Source organism: Mus caroli, unplaced genomic scaffold (genome assembly GCF_978045245.1).
Source record: "Mus caroli unplaced genomic scaffold, Mus_caroli_1 scaffold_15, whole genome shotgun sequence".
NCBI lineage: Eukaryota > Metazoa > Chordata > Mammalia > Rodentia > Muridae > Mus > Mus caroli.
Window position 1 is genome coordinate 31,265,088 of NW_028227270.1, and position 16,735 is coordinate 31,281,822.

Sequence of the window (16,735 nt, forward strand, 5' to 3'; positions counted from 1 at the left end):
CAACACATTAATTTAGTTCTGTACTCAGTTTAACATTTGCCAGATGAAATATACAGAAAATTGCACAATGTCCTGCTATTCACCAAGGAAGGGAGAAAGACTGATGTGCATTTTAATTAACTTAATAAAACAAGTAATCTCTTGTTTAAAATTTCTCACATTTCCAGACAGTTCTTATGACTTTTATGACATCATATCCTATTTTAAAACACATAGAAACTCCCTTCATAAAAGTAGCTATTCATACCACTTTACATAAAGAATTTCAAATGTAGTCCTTATTAATATGATTTCCTCAGAAGAAGAATAAGAAGCTTGTATTTATCTCAGACACTTTATCTAGCTAGTTAACGGAGGTGAGTAATAAGACAAAATTATAGAGGATCATATGCTAGCTATTTTAATATTTCAAATGCCTTCAACAACTTAATGGGCATTATTTATATATTGACTATATAGCCAAGAAACATTTCTCAATCAATTAAATGAAATAAGGTAAACCCAGCCATAGTACTTTTATATTGGTTATATTCAAATTACTGGTGATTTTTATTGACTTTTATATTGAAAGCATTTATTCTGTACTTTTTTTGAAATTAAAATACAATCACATTATTTCCCCATCTCCCTTTCTTCTTTACAATCCCTTCCATGTATATTTCCTCATTCCGTCTTAAATCTATGGCCTCTATTTCTTTCGCTATTATTGTCTTATATTTATGGATGTGATGGTTTTAAAGAGGAAAGAAGCAGGGAGAAGCAGAGAGGCACCAGAAAGCTGGGTGAGTTAAGTGGATAGTAGATCTGGAAGCAGTTGTGAGGGGGGAGTGTATATGCATAAGATACATGGTGTAACATTCTCAAAGAATTAAGAAAAATTTAAATTTTAGTCTGCTTGGAAGCACAAAAACACTCTAGATAGCAAAATGACCCTGAACAATAAGAACACTGCTAGAAGTATCATAATATCCATTTTCAAGTTACACTACAGATCCATAGGCATGAAAACAGCATGTCACTATCACAAAAGTAAATACATACATAGTTCAATGGGATAGATTAAAAGACCCAAATATAAGTTCCCACACCATTAGCCACCTCTGTTTTGTTTTGTTTTGTTTTGTTTTGTTTTGTTTTGTTTTGTTTTGTTTTGTTTTGTTTTGTTTTGTTTGGTATTTTTGTTTTATTTTCATTTTGTTTTGTTTTGTTTGATATTTGGGGGGTATTTGTTTGTTTTTTACAAAGAATCAAAATCCATATTGGAGAAAATGCAGTGCTGGGAAAACTGGATAAATACATTTAAAAGAATGACACTAAATTTTTATCTTTCCCCCTGCACAAAGCTCAACTCCAACTGGAGCTATTAGTGGGTAATGTTCAGAATCCTAGGATGTGGGGATATAGCAGATAGGTGTCTTCGAGGCATGCCATGCCCATTTCACTCATGAGCTCGCTTTCGCTGTGGTTACCTGGGCAAGATTTTGACAAGATTGGGCCCATTACTATTTCCTTGCAAATGGAATAAGGGTTCATGAGTCCTAGCTATTCTCTGAGGGACAATTCATAATTGTCCCTCAATTGTGTGGCCTTGTCATTTTCTTCAGGGTGTAGCCATTGAACAGTTGCCTCTTTTTCTGGTACACAATGGCCGATGATACTAGGAGAAGACAATGACTACATTCTATGGGCCCCCACAAAAACACATAAAAGCAGGAAGAGGACTTGTGGAGAAGGTTTCCAGTGGGAGAGGAAAGAGGTAAGAGAGGGAAACGGGGGCTTTAAAATGACTAAAAGTGTTATATAAATGTAAATTATGAACTGTTTTTTTTAAGTTTTAAAGAAACTCCTAAGGCACAGTGACACTGACAGTCTTGGTTAATTGGGGTGGGTCATAAAAAAATCATCAGTCATAAAAATAAGAGGCTTATGCCAGGAGGGCTGATCTGGGGTGATAATGAGGTAGTAGGTAAGTATCACACCTATGTGTTACAGACATGTGTTAACTTGTTTTACATTTGAATTAATATTTTTTAATAAAGGTGTTTCAGTAAAGAGTTTATTTTTTATATTTATTTATATTTTCTTTTTAATTTATTTTTTAAACTCCATTTTCCACTCCCTGCCCCCCCATCCACCCTCTGACTGCTCCACATCCCATACCTTCTCCCCACTGTACCCCGGATGCTCCCATCCCACACCCCACCTGAACTCTAAACTCCCTGGAGCTCCCAGTCTCTTGAGGGTTGGGCGCATCATCTCTGAAAGAACACAGAACAGGAAGTTCTCTACTGTGTATATGTTGGGGGCCTTATATCAGCTGGTGTATGCTGTCTGTTTGGTGGTACAGTGTTTGAAAGATCCTAAGAGTCCAGATTAATTGAGACTGCTGGTCCCCCTACAGGATCAGTGTACTTCTCAGCTTTTTTTCTGCCTTCCCTAATTCAACAACAGGGGTCAGCTGCTTCTGTCCATTGGTTGGGTGCAAATATCTGCATCTGACTCCTTCAGCTGCTTGGTGGGTCTTTCGGAGGGCATTCTTGATAGATACATTTTTGTGAGTGCTCCATAGACTCAGTAATAGTGTCAGGCCTTGGGACCTCCCCTTGAGTTGGGTCCCATTTTGGGCTTGTAGCTGGACCTTCTTTTCTTCAGGCTCCTCTCCATTTCCAAGCCCTGAGGGCCAGCAGAAAGAATATAAACATGCAACCTCACAAATAGGAGGTTGGGGGAAAACCCCAGAATGCATCAGAAACCTGGGAGATGAGAGACTCAAGGGACTCAAAGGGATGGACCTTAGATGAAACACTCAACAGTAGGGAGAGGGAACTTATAGAGCCCTCCTCCAGCAGGAAGACAGAACATCAAGTGACGGATGGGTTTGCTATTCCACAGTCACATCTCTGACCCATATTTGTTCCTTTCTGGGAGAATTACAGAATGGAAATGAAGAGTTTGTTTATAAACAAATTTTTAATTAGTCATTTTAGTCAATAAGTGATAGTCACAAAAAATACAAGAGTTTTTTTTTTTTTTTTTTCTCTAACCTCATTCACAGAAATGCTAGGACCAGACCAATGCTATGCAATGTCTCTTATTTGAGGCAATCAAAACAAACCTTAGCCTGGACCTATAATGTGGTTACAGTGGCAAAGAAGATGAGTCAGAGACAAGGTATATTTGAACTTTGGCCAGACTGTAAGTCATGCCTATAATATTAGCAAATGGGATGAGGGAATGGGAGAGAGGGAAGGAATGGAAAGGAGGTAGGGGAGGGGAAGACAGATTGAAGGGAGAGAGAGAGAGAGAGAGAGAGAGAGAGAGAGAGAGAGAGAGAGAGAGAGAGAGAGAGAGAGAGAGAGAGAGAGAACAGGGAAATTGACTTAAAAAACTAGATGTTGAGTATCCTAGCATAATATCTGCCACAATTTCCATACTGTAATCAAGTTTGCTAGTCTAAGATTCTTTTTCCATGCCAATTTATATCTGAATTCTCTTCTTGTTGGTTTTGAAACTCCAGATGGAACCCAAAGCCTCATTCACGATAAGCAAACACTAACCACTCAGTTGTTCTCTTTGCCATGCAGCTGATTTTTTTAAAAAGAAAAGATAACAGTTTTCAAAGACTTCAAAGAGTATAAAACACTTGATATGTAAGAGGCCATGAGATGTTCTGAGTCTGTCTTGTCACTCTCTGTGCACACCATTTCTAGACCATTAGTAGGTACCACAGAACAAATTCAGTATTATCTGCAAGATCAGCATCCCAGCCTTATAGGCAAAGAGCCCACCCACCAGGCTTTTAATTGCCTGTATATGTAAGCATCCAAGTCCAAGACTCTTAGCTATCCTCTCTTATTATAAATGAGATGAATCATCAGACCACCAAGTAAAGAGCTCTAGGTCAGTAACTCAGCAGCCATGGAAAGGAGAAAAGGATGTAGAAGGACTCTTAGATTCTCATACATTTTTTTGTTTATTCTTGCAAAATGAAAAGCAATTTTTGAATGTTCTGGATTTGAGATATCACAAGGTTCATCCATGTGAGATTCAGTCTAATATAAAAACAAAAGTTGACTTTCCTTGCTAAAAACACACACACACACAAGGCAAGCGACATTTCTTAGAAATCAATATTTCATCTCATTAATGTGAAGACTTCTGTATAAGCTTTAAGACATGTGTCAACCTGAGGGTTGTTTACTTATTTTTTTTTTTACCATGTGCAACATGACTCAACCTCATCATCTATAATAATTTTCTGGAGTGAAGCAGGCATACAGAACCCTCTCTCAAACACCAGTTCTCAAGAGGTCAAATGGCAGCTGCTCTGTGTTGCAATTTAAATGTCTCATTCCATGGGGAACAAAGAGAGATGACATAACACAGAAGGGGCCGAGAAGTGAGAGTGTTTGTGGGGGTGGCTGAACTTGTGACCTGTCAGGGTTTTCCCTCCAGTGCAGAGTCCCTGGGGTCAATGACTGTGCTTCAGACCCATCGGGTGCTCAGGAAGCTTCATGGGAAGTTTCTCAGAAAGGAGAAAAAAATGTTCTGGACGTAGGTGGGGGTGATGAAAGGGTTTTTTCATTCTACCATCTTCCACAGGGAAGTATTTTTGATAGTTAAATTGCGGCTAACCATTATGGTTTCTAACATATGAAAAGAATACATTTGTCTTGAAAAAGAACACTTAAGCAGCAGCTATAGGCAAGTGTCAAACTGACCCAGTGTATGGCTTGAAATCACCGGATTCTATTATATGGCTTGAAATGAGCTTCACACATGTCCTTTTGACCATTGCTGAAAGAAGAAAGGAGAGAAAAAAGAGAAGAGACATGGAGATCATTATAGAAGTTCTGAAACATTACACAGGAAGAGTTGATTTTATTTTTATACTAAAATGTCAATCAGCAAAATTTACCTTGAGTCAGTTATTTTATACAGAGAATTAATTGGCCATCAGAATACATACTATATTTCAACTCCAAGTGTGGTTTTCATAATATTCCATGAAGCCAAGAGCTGTATAAAATTACCAAGGCATAACTTAGCATTAGCTAAAGATTCAAGGTAGGGATTTTACTGTTTATTATTAATATTCTTCAAGAAAACTTATCTACACAACTGTTTGTTTAGGCCAAGATTACTTTGTATATTTGTACTTTAATAATTATATTAAACAGTAGTGTGTATAATATATATGTTTTAAACAATCTAGATAGTTTTAAAGTGGATCACGACAGGATTAAGCAAGTATTTAGACTCTATCTGTGTCAGAGCACTTAAGGTCATTGGAAATAAATATTATGGTGGAGGATCTTACATTGTATCTTAGACCTTACTGTGAACTCTGAATCTATGTTCCAAGTGAAATATAGGTTCAATTCCAACTCTATAGGAAATAGAAGTTACTAGATTTTATGCTTGTTATATATTGGAGCAATTCCTCACGATCTGTGAGAACTGCCATGAAGTTTAATGAACTCAAGATGCCATGAGGCATCTCCATGTGTACATGAGTATTCTGATCCACTCAAGGCAAAGTTCTGTCTTTGCAGCCGCCAATGATATGCCACACAGCCTCCAGGGACTTCAGACCACAAGTGGACAGTGGACCTGTCCTAGTCCACATCCATAAACTTAAGGTCTGGTTCTTCCCCAATCCTACCTACGCTGATTGCATATAAAGCATAGTTTGGAAGCTGAGCAGATCCAACCTGGCTACAAGGGTGATCCCAAATCATGCTTTGAAAGTAAGGCTAGAATACTTCTCAGGTTTTCGTCTGGGACTCATTTCCAAACTAGTGTAGAGCTTATTATTTCTTGTATGTTGAACTCAGAACTGGAACCTTTTCCTAACCTTCTTTCTGACAGTCTGTCTTTGCTTACGAGAGAACCAGGATGTGAAACCACTGCCTCCACACTTGGAATCTGGAAGAGTGGGTGTGCTGTAATAGCAAAGATGATTCAGCCATATCAACCTCCTTTCATTTTCTCTCCTTTCTGCCCTGCCTGTTATTGAGCCTTGGCTCCAGATTTGCTTCTATTCTCTAGTTTTCAGTTTAGCCACTTGCTTCCCATACTATGCTTAATTAAAATTTAAAGAAGAATGGCTTGTGGTTTAGTGTTAAACCTAGAAAATTCCAGAACTTTGGTCATCTTATCTTCCTTGTCTTATTCTTATATTCAGCTATCCCAATAACTTGTGAGAGAATGCAGACCTGATACATTTTCATACAGTGTGTGATAGCAGATATTTATATAATTTTTACTTTTTGAAATCTTTACTATTTCAAATTTTTTCTGCATACAATTTCTTATCTGATTCCAGTAGATATTGAGATATATTTTACTTGTAGACCTATTTATAAGAAACAGCAAGCTTAGCAAAGAAGTGAATTCTGGGCCATGGAAATGCTTGGACTAATGACTGAAGTTTGATTCTCTAATATTTATGTCAATAATCCATGGTCTTAATAAAACCTTTTAATACTGACATTGGTGGAGCTGACCCTATGTCACAGCTTTCTGTGCCCAAATTCTGCCTGTAGAGAACTGGTCTCCCAGGAGTGTTGACACACCTGAGAGCAGAGGTGAGACCACCACTTCTGCTTAAATTCCTGGGCCAAGAGGGACCTTCCCAGAGCCACCAGGACACAGGAATCAAGGAACAGCCAGGAACAGGATACTTCTGGTTTCCATCTGTGCCCTGGAGCTGATCCTGTGCCACAGCTCTCCATACCCAAATTCTGCCTGCAGAGAGCTGGTCTCCCAGGAGTGCTAACACACAGGTTTACAGAAGGGACAAGCCAAAATCAGAGAGAGCAAGACCAGCTAACACCACAGATAACCAGATGGCAAGAGGCCAAGTGCAAGAACATAAGCAACAGAAACCAAGGCTACTTAGCATCATCAGAAACCAATTCTCCCACCACAGCACACCCTGGATACCCCATCACAACAGAAAAACAAGACTCTCATTTAAAATCACAACTCATGTGATGAGAGGGGACTTTAAGAAGGACATAAATAACTCCCTTAAAGAAATACAGGAAAACACAGGTAAACAGGTCAAAGACCTTAAAGAGGGGACACAAAAATCCTTTAAAGAATTATAGGAAAACACATAATAGGTGAAGGAGTTGAACAAAACAATCCAAGATCTAACAATGGAAATAGAAATAATAAATAAATCACAAAGGGAGACAACCCTGAAGATAGAAAAACTAGAAAAGAGATCAGGAGTCATAGATGCAAGCATCACCAACAAAATACCAGAGATAGAAGAGAGAATCTCAGGAACAGAAAATTCCATAGAAAACATTGACACAACAGTCAACAAAGAAAATGCAAAATTCAAAAAGATCCTAACCCAAAACATCCAGGAAATCCAGGACACAATGTGAAGACCAAACCTAAAGATAATAAGTATATTGAAGAGAGTGAAGATTACCAACTCAAAGGGTCAGTAAATATCTTCAACAAAATTATAGAAGAAAACTTCCCTAACCTAAAGAAAGAGATGTCCATAAACGTACAAGAAGCCTACAGAACTCCAAATGTATTGTACCAGAAAAGAAATACCTCCTGTCACATAACAGTCAAAACACCAAATGCACAAAACAAAGACTGACCCTGTGGTAAATGGAGTAGTAATACTAATTTAAATATGTTTAATGAAATATGAATAATTGAGAGTTCAGGCTGCAGTTTCTTATAACTTTTGTTTCTTAAGATTTTGGTGTTGAAATACCATATACAAGCTTACCTTAGGACTTTAAGCATGTGTATTTGAGTAGCTCATATTCTTTTTTAGATTTTGTTCCAAAGATTCAACAGAAGTCTAAATAGGTGTTGGCTTAAATTATGGACTCTGGACCAAACCATAAGTTTGTAGTTTATTCTTCCTTAGACCAAACCAGACAAAAGCTCCAGTTAGTGAGAATATTTGAAAGGTGATGGTCAAGACCCAAAGGCCAAAGTCATGGCCTAGACATGGAAATAAGTACAGCAGTACAGACAGCAGCCTGCAGAAAGTGCTGCTGTTGCCAGAGGAAGGGAATGATATTACCTACTGAACAGTGGCCAGGATCCAATGAGGTCACTGTCCTACTGGATTAGAAGCAGAGGAATCAAATCATACACTAGAACTGTTTTCTATTAGTGTGTCCATACTTGGAAAGGATGCCTCTTTCACTGTCCTCAGATCCATTGCTGTGGAACTTTTAAGAGAAATCCTTTCTTGGCTTAGTCTAGCTTTGTCTTAAGCAATAGTAACCTCACTTTCTTTGAAAAAAGAATTCTTTATTAGTGACTTTGTGGAACTGAGGCAAGAAAGGAGACTCTTAAATGATTTGCAATTGAGCAGAATATGTGTTATTTCATTTAAGCCTCCAGTCAAGACCAATTTTCTGTAGTACTCATTTTTTAAAATAATTTGAATATCCTTAGGATGAAAGCTTATAATAATGTTTAGCAATGACATTTAGAAATTAATTACAATTCACACCAATAGTTTAAGAAATATTTGTATGGTGTATGAGAGACAGCATATATATAGAAAATCTTTAAACATAGTATTTAAAGGCCTTGTAACATGCTGAAGACAAGCACTATTGTGTAATCTTTTCCAACAGTAATAGTCTTCTGTATTACTTTGGGCTAATATATTTTCTATTTTAATTGGGCAGCTTTTTCAAGTGTCATATGATAATAATATACTATAACATAATATCCTACATTCTATTGTCTTGTTCTCTTTCATACTTGACTAACAGAAGAAAAAAAGATTAAAGAAAGACTTAGGTTGCTAATGAGTACACTTTTTTTTTTAATTTGCCTGAATTACTATGATGCTATGATGAGAATAATGTTGCTAGAGGTTTCCTTTTCTTAAATCACATGAACGTCTGTCATGGGGAAGATGTTTAAGATAGTACAGACTGCTCAGTTTCCCCCAATAATTTATTAGGAATCAAAAAAGAATAGATAGTGCCCAAACACACACACACACACTATTCATCAAAAATGAATAAAAGAAGTTATCATTCCTAATTTTGAGTTCAGATAAGGAATCATACAAAAATGAGCCTGGAGGATTTCATAATTCCAGAAAACAAAGGAGTTATTAAGAATAAAGCAAAAGTTTCCCGAAAGGACCCTAGAGACAGATATATGTCAAAGAGAAAACAAGCAAATGGCATGTCCAATGGCCAGTAGAGAAGCAACAAAAAGTACGAACCTAAACAGATATAAACAGTATTATTGGAGAAAACTATGCTGGCACAAAAGTTGTTAGAATAACCAAGCACTATCTAAACAGATTTAAAGTCTACTTCATGAAACAAAACCCATGCCTGACTCTGCTCAGATGGTCAAGAACTTGAGACTATAGGGGCTGTGGACCTAGAAAAAAAAACTAAACCCTATTGTTATGATAAAGGAATGTACCAATAAAATGACTCAAAATGATTCTCTTTCATACCCTTAGATCAGTGTCTCACAGATGAGCGATGCTCCCTCCTGAAGAAGATAAATGAGAAATAATGCAGAGACCCACAACTGAAATAATGTGCTAAGATTAGAAAACGAAATCATAAATGGATGTCTTCATCCACCCACTCCTCTCAGGGCTCATGGAGTTATACAGAAGAGGGGGCGGAAAGATTGTAAGAGCCAGAAGGGATGACGGACACCAAGAAAACAGTGTTTTCTTGATGGAGATGCACTTATGAACTCACAGACACGCTATAATTATACACAGGATCTGCATAGGTCCAAGTCAGATGCGATTCAAACACTGAGAAGGGAAGTGGTCATGAGCCTCCATCCCTAACCCAGAAGCTAACTCCAAGTGTCAACTGCTAACAAGCAAAACTTAGCTTTCTCCAGTGGAATTTCACTGGGTACAGAAATCACACTTAAAGCAGGCCCCCATGGTTCCATGGCCTGTCGTAAAGACAAGCCTGTCTTCAAATTTTGACTATCCTCCTGCCTCTGTCTCCCATACACTTTTACCATGTATACACCATGTGTATCCCACCATATCTAGCTAAGGAACCATACTTGTTAAGTGATTGAAAATTAAGTGAAATTAGTATTCATATTACAACCTAGCAACTAGTAGAAAAAGATTAACTGTTAATGAGTTAGTTGTTTGGAATACAAAGGCTATCATCAGGCAGCCCACGAGAATAATGAATGAAGAAGGTCTGCCTTTGTGAGCAGTAAACATCATGCTGAAGAAGGAGCACAGAGAAATGGCTTCCAGCTGGTTCCTGAGGAAAATGGGGGCATTTTTTTTTTTATTTTCAACAAAGTCTTGTTTTTTTTTTTTTTTTTAACTGTACCTTCATAGGAAGAAAAAGAGGAAAGCACATAGACTGCTCTGTTTATACAGCATACACACTGACATAAATTCTTACATTTTCTAAGGCTTATCAGGAAAAGCAAGGCCCCTCAATTGCCAGAACTTTCTGTTAACATCTAGTCACATGTCTTCTGGAAAGAATCCATAAACTAGAAGTAGGTCATATTTCTTTGTTTTTTTAATCTAAAAACACTGTGAGGAAAGGCTCAGTGTGGTATTTGCTTCCCTCTAATAAGTAGACTTCAGGGTGGAATGTGTGTGCATGAGGCTGCATAAACATTATGGTTCATATGTTGATTATGCATACAGTGATGAAATTGCAGGAGGTTCATTCTAAAATTGTAAGCTATATCCAGGGTCAGCAGTCCATACATTTACATGATGAGAACACAAATGAGTTAAGAGAAACAGAAAGTCCATGTTGTCTGTAGCCACACAGTCAGTCACTCAGGACTAAGGGGAACACTGACACTGTAGGTGAAGGCTTTCTCTGAGCCTTCTCTCAAAATTGCTGTGCTTAGTGGGCACACCCACCAAGTGTACAGTACTGAATTGTTACAGGGCATCTAAAGCCAAGTTAGCGAATCACAGATGGATTGGCCTTGATTGTTTCTTTTAGCAGAAGGCAGAAAAGTCACTTCCATCTTTTTACTGTACAGTCTCCCACTGAGCCCATCCATTACTGCTCAGCCTTACAGAGGCTCTGTTATGGTTCCATCTGAATAGTGCTTCTTTTCCTCGAAGGCTCCATTTGCTCAACTCACACACCTGTGCAAAATCTATTAAGCTTCAAAAGCCGCCACATAAGGCTCACAATGAGGATCTCTACATATGCCTTCATGCACATGAACAGCAGGAAATATGCCGAGTGGTTTTCAGCATCAATTTCTGTCCTGGGAAAAAGTCACTTCACTTTGTCCCCTTTATTATAGCTCTGACATTCAAGTGCAGTGTTAAGGACTAGAAAGGCTCTTGCTGTGCTAGGCCAGCCCTGTCTCACACAGCTGAAGAAACACATCAGAAATAATTAATTTAGCATTCAACAGCTGCAGGAGGGGAAGCTGCTGCCAAGAGCCAGTGTTTGATTCTCTTCCTCTACCAGGCAGTAGCTAGTGAATTCATTCCCTGGGCACCCAGCCACATCACAGAGAAAGCAGAAGTGGTAATGGCTGGGACAATACAGACACACAGCTCTCCTAGCAAGGTATTGCTAGGAACTATTCTGCACCATTAACATTGTTTGAGAATAGAGCCACTGGCATCCAAGCAGATACAGGGCATGATTTTGCTAGTGATGGAAGGTTTAAAATTAATGTATCATGAGAAGCAGAACATGATTAAAAGTAGTTGCTTCTAGGATGGCTTCTGAGTAAAACTCAATTTTACGTATATAGATTCTAGAATTCAATCTATTTTCTATTAAAAAAAAAAAAAAAGAAACAACTCAGGTTAGAGTTGTCTGAGAGGGTTCCCAGAACATTGTAAGCTCTTGCTCTTGTTTCCTCTAGAGATGGAATTGCTGATCATACCATGTACTTCAGACACAGGGCCAGAGGACCTGGAGCTAGAACTACTTTAATAACTTCTACCTGATGATTGGTTTTCATGTCACCAGAAAGTGCCATGCAAGCTTCCAAAGGAGGTAAGCAGCCAACAGTCTTGCCCTGCCAGCTATGATGCCTATGACCACAACAATGCATGATAACCATAGTGGTGTCACAGTGACACACGTACCTCAAGAGTATAAAACAGTTCTCTAATTGAATGTAAGACCTGCTTGACAACAGAAAACCTAGTCAACTACCCAAGGCTAGTGAAGTCATGGATCTTGGAGGAGAACCTACAAAAACCACTTTACTAAATTAGCATATTTCCTAACTGTATTCTGAATACTTGTTTTTATTCTCACATCAAAGAAATTTTTCTTTGTAGTAGACAGAGATTATTACAGATAACACAATTCAATCAAAATGCAGAGTTGTAATGTTCATTATGAATGGGAACATCTACAAAACAATCCACTCACTTAAGACTCAAGAATCATTGTGGGAAAGACAGTGGAAATACTGCAAGAGTGAGAGGAATGGGGTGTTTGATGTGAGACTGTGTCTGTTAGTAATGCCAAAAGCTACACTCATAAAGTCTCACTAACATGAGCTGGCAAAAGGCAATAGACATGTGAAAGTAGACATAGGAACACTCAGGAGACCTCAGCCTACACAAAGAACCATAGACAACTAAGAAACTGGGAAGAGTACAATTGGTCATAAAATACCAAATGGTCAGACCTGAGAACAATCATGCAAATAACATTATATAGACTGAGCATGTTGTATTTATGTATTTAGAAATATATACATCATATATATATATATGCATATAGTATTTAACAACAATAAAAAATGAAGGGGAGCAAAGAGGGGCATATGGAAGGGCTTGTAGAGAGGAAAGGAAAGTAGGAAATTGTGAAATTATAATCTCAAAAATAAATGAAATAAAAATTAAATACTAGTAAGCAAGCCACCATTTCCTGTGAGATTTCAGGGTGGGTCCCAGGAGTCAAGGGAATACTGGTGATTCTCAACGCAAACGAAGCTATTTGAGATGGGGTGGGTTTATGGTATGGCTGTCACAATGTTACGGCAGGCATCACAGGTTGCCTTGGTCTCTGTACAGTGAGACCCCAAGATTATATTTGTGTTGTTAACATCAAATGTCACTCATTACGGCATTGTTGCTGTGCTTCATTTTCCATTGGAAATGGGTTGCAGTTCTTTTTCCAACAGTCATCTTGGCTTCTGATTACAGCAATATGGGTGTTTGTGTTTGTTGTCAGCCTAAGGGGTTAAATTTAATTTTAAATAACAGCATGATGGATACAATCATTCCTGTCACAATCTTAGGAACAAGTTGACAATTGCAGTTTAAGCCACAAAATCTATTTTGGCTTAGAGCAAAATCTCATAACTAAACTTTATTTTAAGACAGGAAAGTCTCAAATGGTTATTTAGTGAGCATTTATTTTTATGGTACATTAAATGAAAATGTTTTTAGAAATTACTTGGAGAGAGGGAATAGGGTCTATTTGATCAAAATACATTATATGCATGTATAAATCAAACAATAAAAGGTAAGTGTGTTTAAATGCTTGATAAATCTCCATATATATTCCTTAAAGTAAAACATAAAAATTATTCTGTGGTTTTAATCCCTTAGAAGTCCTAAGAAATGCTTTAGCCTGTGACCACTTCACCTGGAGAGTATTTGTAGCCATTATCAGTGGTGACCAATGTTATTACATTTTAAGGATAATTCCTTTGTTTATTGTGTAAAAGTGGTTGCTAGCAGACATCCATATATTCCCATATGGGTTATTTACTTTTCCTGAAAGCCACACTAATTCAAACAAGCCTATATGACCTTTAAAATGTGTTCCATTTTGTGTGTGCAAGCGAGTGCATGTGTGTGTGCGTGTGTGTTACTCAGAAAGCTTAAAGGGATTTGCTGTGTAAGTGCAGAGCCCTCTCTTCTCCCTTTGTCATGGACAGATTTGCTTTCATCTTTACTTTCTTTCTCTCTGGCTACAAAATGTGCTCACTATGGGACGATGTGTCAGCTACAAAAAGAAAGGGACTCTTATTTCTGCAAGTATGGCTTTAATGTCCTGATCGTGGCTTTAATGTCCTGATTGTGGCTTTAATGTGCAGAGAGTTCAATTCTACTCTACTTTATAAAACCCAATACTCCCATTATGAGCAATTAGTTGGGATAAAGCAGGACTGGGCAAAGACAAGACTTGATATATTTCAGGGTCAAATGTAATAATGCTATTTATTTTCCCAAGTCTTTATAGTTTCCTTCTATCATTTCTTATCACCCTCTCCCCCAGAATACTCCCAAAGGAAAAGAGTGATAAAATGCTAAATATTCTTTCAGAAATCAAGAGAATCAACACTAAGGAATTAGTAAAAGAAAGTGCCCAGATGCCATTCTCCCTAAGTAAACCATACATGCACAGTAATGTAACAATCCCCCAAATAACCAGTGTATGGCTTTAAGGTAATGGATTTCAGTGGTTCTCCAAGAAAGCCACTGAGTCATCCAGAATGCCATGGAATTTATGGGATAGGCTATTTCTCTGATACTAACTGATGACTGTTCTCATGAGCAAAAAATGGAATAATACCTTAGGTTTTTTGAATCAAAAGAAACACTTAAAAGCCACATAGAGTCTGGAGGTTTTAAATAAAGCTATTGACCTGTGACCGTGTAATTACGCAGTTACTTTATATGCCTAGGAAGAAGAGTCCTAGGCTCTATTGATAACTTTGAGTCTCAGTCCTCCTAATGCTGGAACCCTTTAATACAGTTTCTCATGTGCTGATCCCAATGATAAAGTTGTTTTGTTGTTGTTTCATAACTGTAATTTTTCTATTGTCATGAAGCATAATGGAAATATCTATGCCTTTCTGTGGGTCACAACTGACAGGTTGAGAAATGCTGCTCTAGGAGATTTATCACCAAAAAAAGTGTAAAATGCTTAATTGAGTGTAGTATACTTCTCTTTTAAAATTTTATATTATAATATGTAACTTATGATCATGTAACAGTGTGCCTAATGCTCTTTCTATGCACAGTGCTGTGGTGCTGTGGGACCACTTCCGCAGTTTGTCAGCTCATTGTAGTTAATGAATAGAATCAGAAACTTGGTAACACAGAGCAGATTGCCCTTGATTTCTCAGCCCAATTAATTTATTATAGTGAAAGAATATACTGAAAATCGTTTTTGTTACTTTTCATTTTTATCTTGCTGTTGATTGATGGAAAAAAAAAGCTAAATAAAAATACTATGTGTTCCAGAAGGTATAAGTGGCTTTTCCAGTCCACAGCACTTCAAGTATCAAGGAAGACATACAGATAAGAAGGCAACATACTGCCTATGCACAGTACATTATTTGAAATTATAAAAACAGGCTCCATAAGGTAACCTGGCAAGTGAGTCACAGTGTACTTACCAATTGATTCAGTAATGCAACCCCAAAATACGTCTGAAAATTGTTATTCTTTAAATCAGTGTCAATTCTTAATAAATTTCTCTTCTCTATGTGAAATACATTAAAGGTCATTTGCTGCTTTTTATGCTTTTACCAGCACAATCTTAAGGTGTTCAGGGAAATAATTTCTAGTGTTTACGGACTGAAATCAGAAATGTGTGTTTCACTGTGTAGTGGGCTGCCAATCTGGGAAGCCTATAGTGACATATGCACCATATGGAAAATATTGTTCAAGATTCAAAGTGTACCTTTCAAGTGTCTCGAATGGCTCAATGTAGTTCTGTTTTTCTCACAGGACCAGGTCAGATCTCTGGCATTTGGTGTCTTGTTTCAGCTGGCATCCTGCTGAACCTAGCCTGTTTTTGTTTTCTGTCATGACTTCAAATGTCTCAGATTACTCCTGACTCCAGCATCTCCCAAACCTGGTATGTTCTGTGTATACCCGTTCTGCTACGCACTCCCAAACAGAACAAGAAAATGGAAGCTTACCCTTGAAATTATGCAGAAAACAACATATTGCTGTTTTTTATTACTCATACTTGTAACTCCAAGGTGCATATCCCTCATCCAAAAGTCTTACAATCAGAAGTGTTTCAGAATTCTGGGATTTTCATTTTCATGTTGTTGTATACACATGCTACCAAGTCTAAATATGGAGTGTACTTTTCCTCATATATACCCTCTTCACAAAGCCTAAAGTTGATTTTATGCAATGGTTTTAGGGCGGAGCTTCTGACTGTGGTCCATCACATGAGGTCAGGTGAAAAGTGTTCCACTTCATAGTGGCACTTAGAAGTTTTTGAAGTTTGGAATGTTTAAAATCTTGGATGTTCAGATTAGTGATGCTCAACTGAGAGTCACAAGGGGCCCCAGCCTTTTCATATAGTCTGAAAACAAGAGTGAAACATTTTAAACTTACAGAAAGTATTAAAAATAATGAAACTGGGCACTGAGCTGCTGACCCCAGGGGATGATGGTGTTCTCCCCTTTCTGCAGCTCTTCTTGTGCCAAAGGCCATGAGTGTGGTAAAACTGAAAGCAGAGATGAAAGGAAAGGACTTAAAAGTGCTTCTTTACATAATTGTGTCTCTCCGATTTCAACACCAATGGAAGTCATGTGTGGCTCCTTCCTTCCTTCCTTCCTTCCTTCCTTCCTTCCTTCCTTCCTTCCTTCCTCCCTCCCTCCCTCCCTCCCTCCCTCCCTCCCTCCCTCCCTCCCCTTCTCTCTCTCTTTTCTTTTTGATTTTTCAAGTCAGGGTTTCTCTGTATAGCCCTGGCTCTCCCAGAACTCACTCTGTAGACCAGGCTGGCCTCGA

General features: G+C 37.9%; 1 long non-coding RNA gene across 1 annotated transcript in view; it reads left to right on the plus strand.

The window, feature by feature from the left end:
• Positions 1-1,703: 1,703 nt before the first annotated feature.
• The window catches only part of LOC115032933 (uncharacterized), a 41,945-nt gene continuing 26,913 nt past the window's right edge, over positions 1,704-16,735 (plus strand). Inside the window, exons 1-3 of the long non-coding RNA XR_015045385.1 lie at positions 1,704-1,756; positions 11,875-12,008; positions 15,716-15,845. This is a non-coding gene — a long non-coding RNA (uncharacterized LOC115032933). The remainder of the gene's footprint in view (positions 1,757-11,874; positions 12,009-15,715; positions 15,846-16,735) is intronic.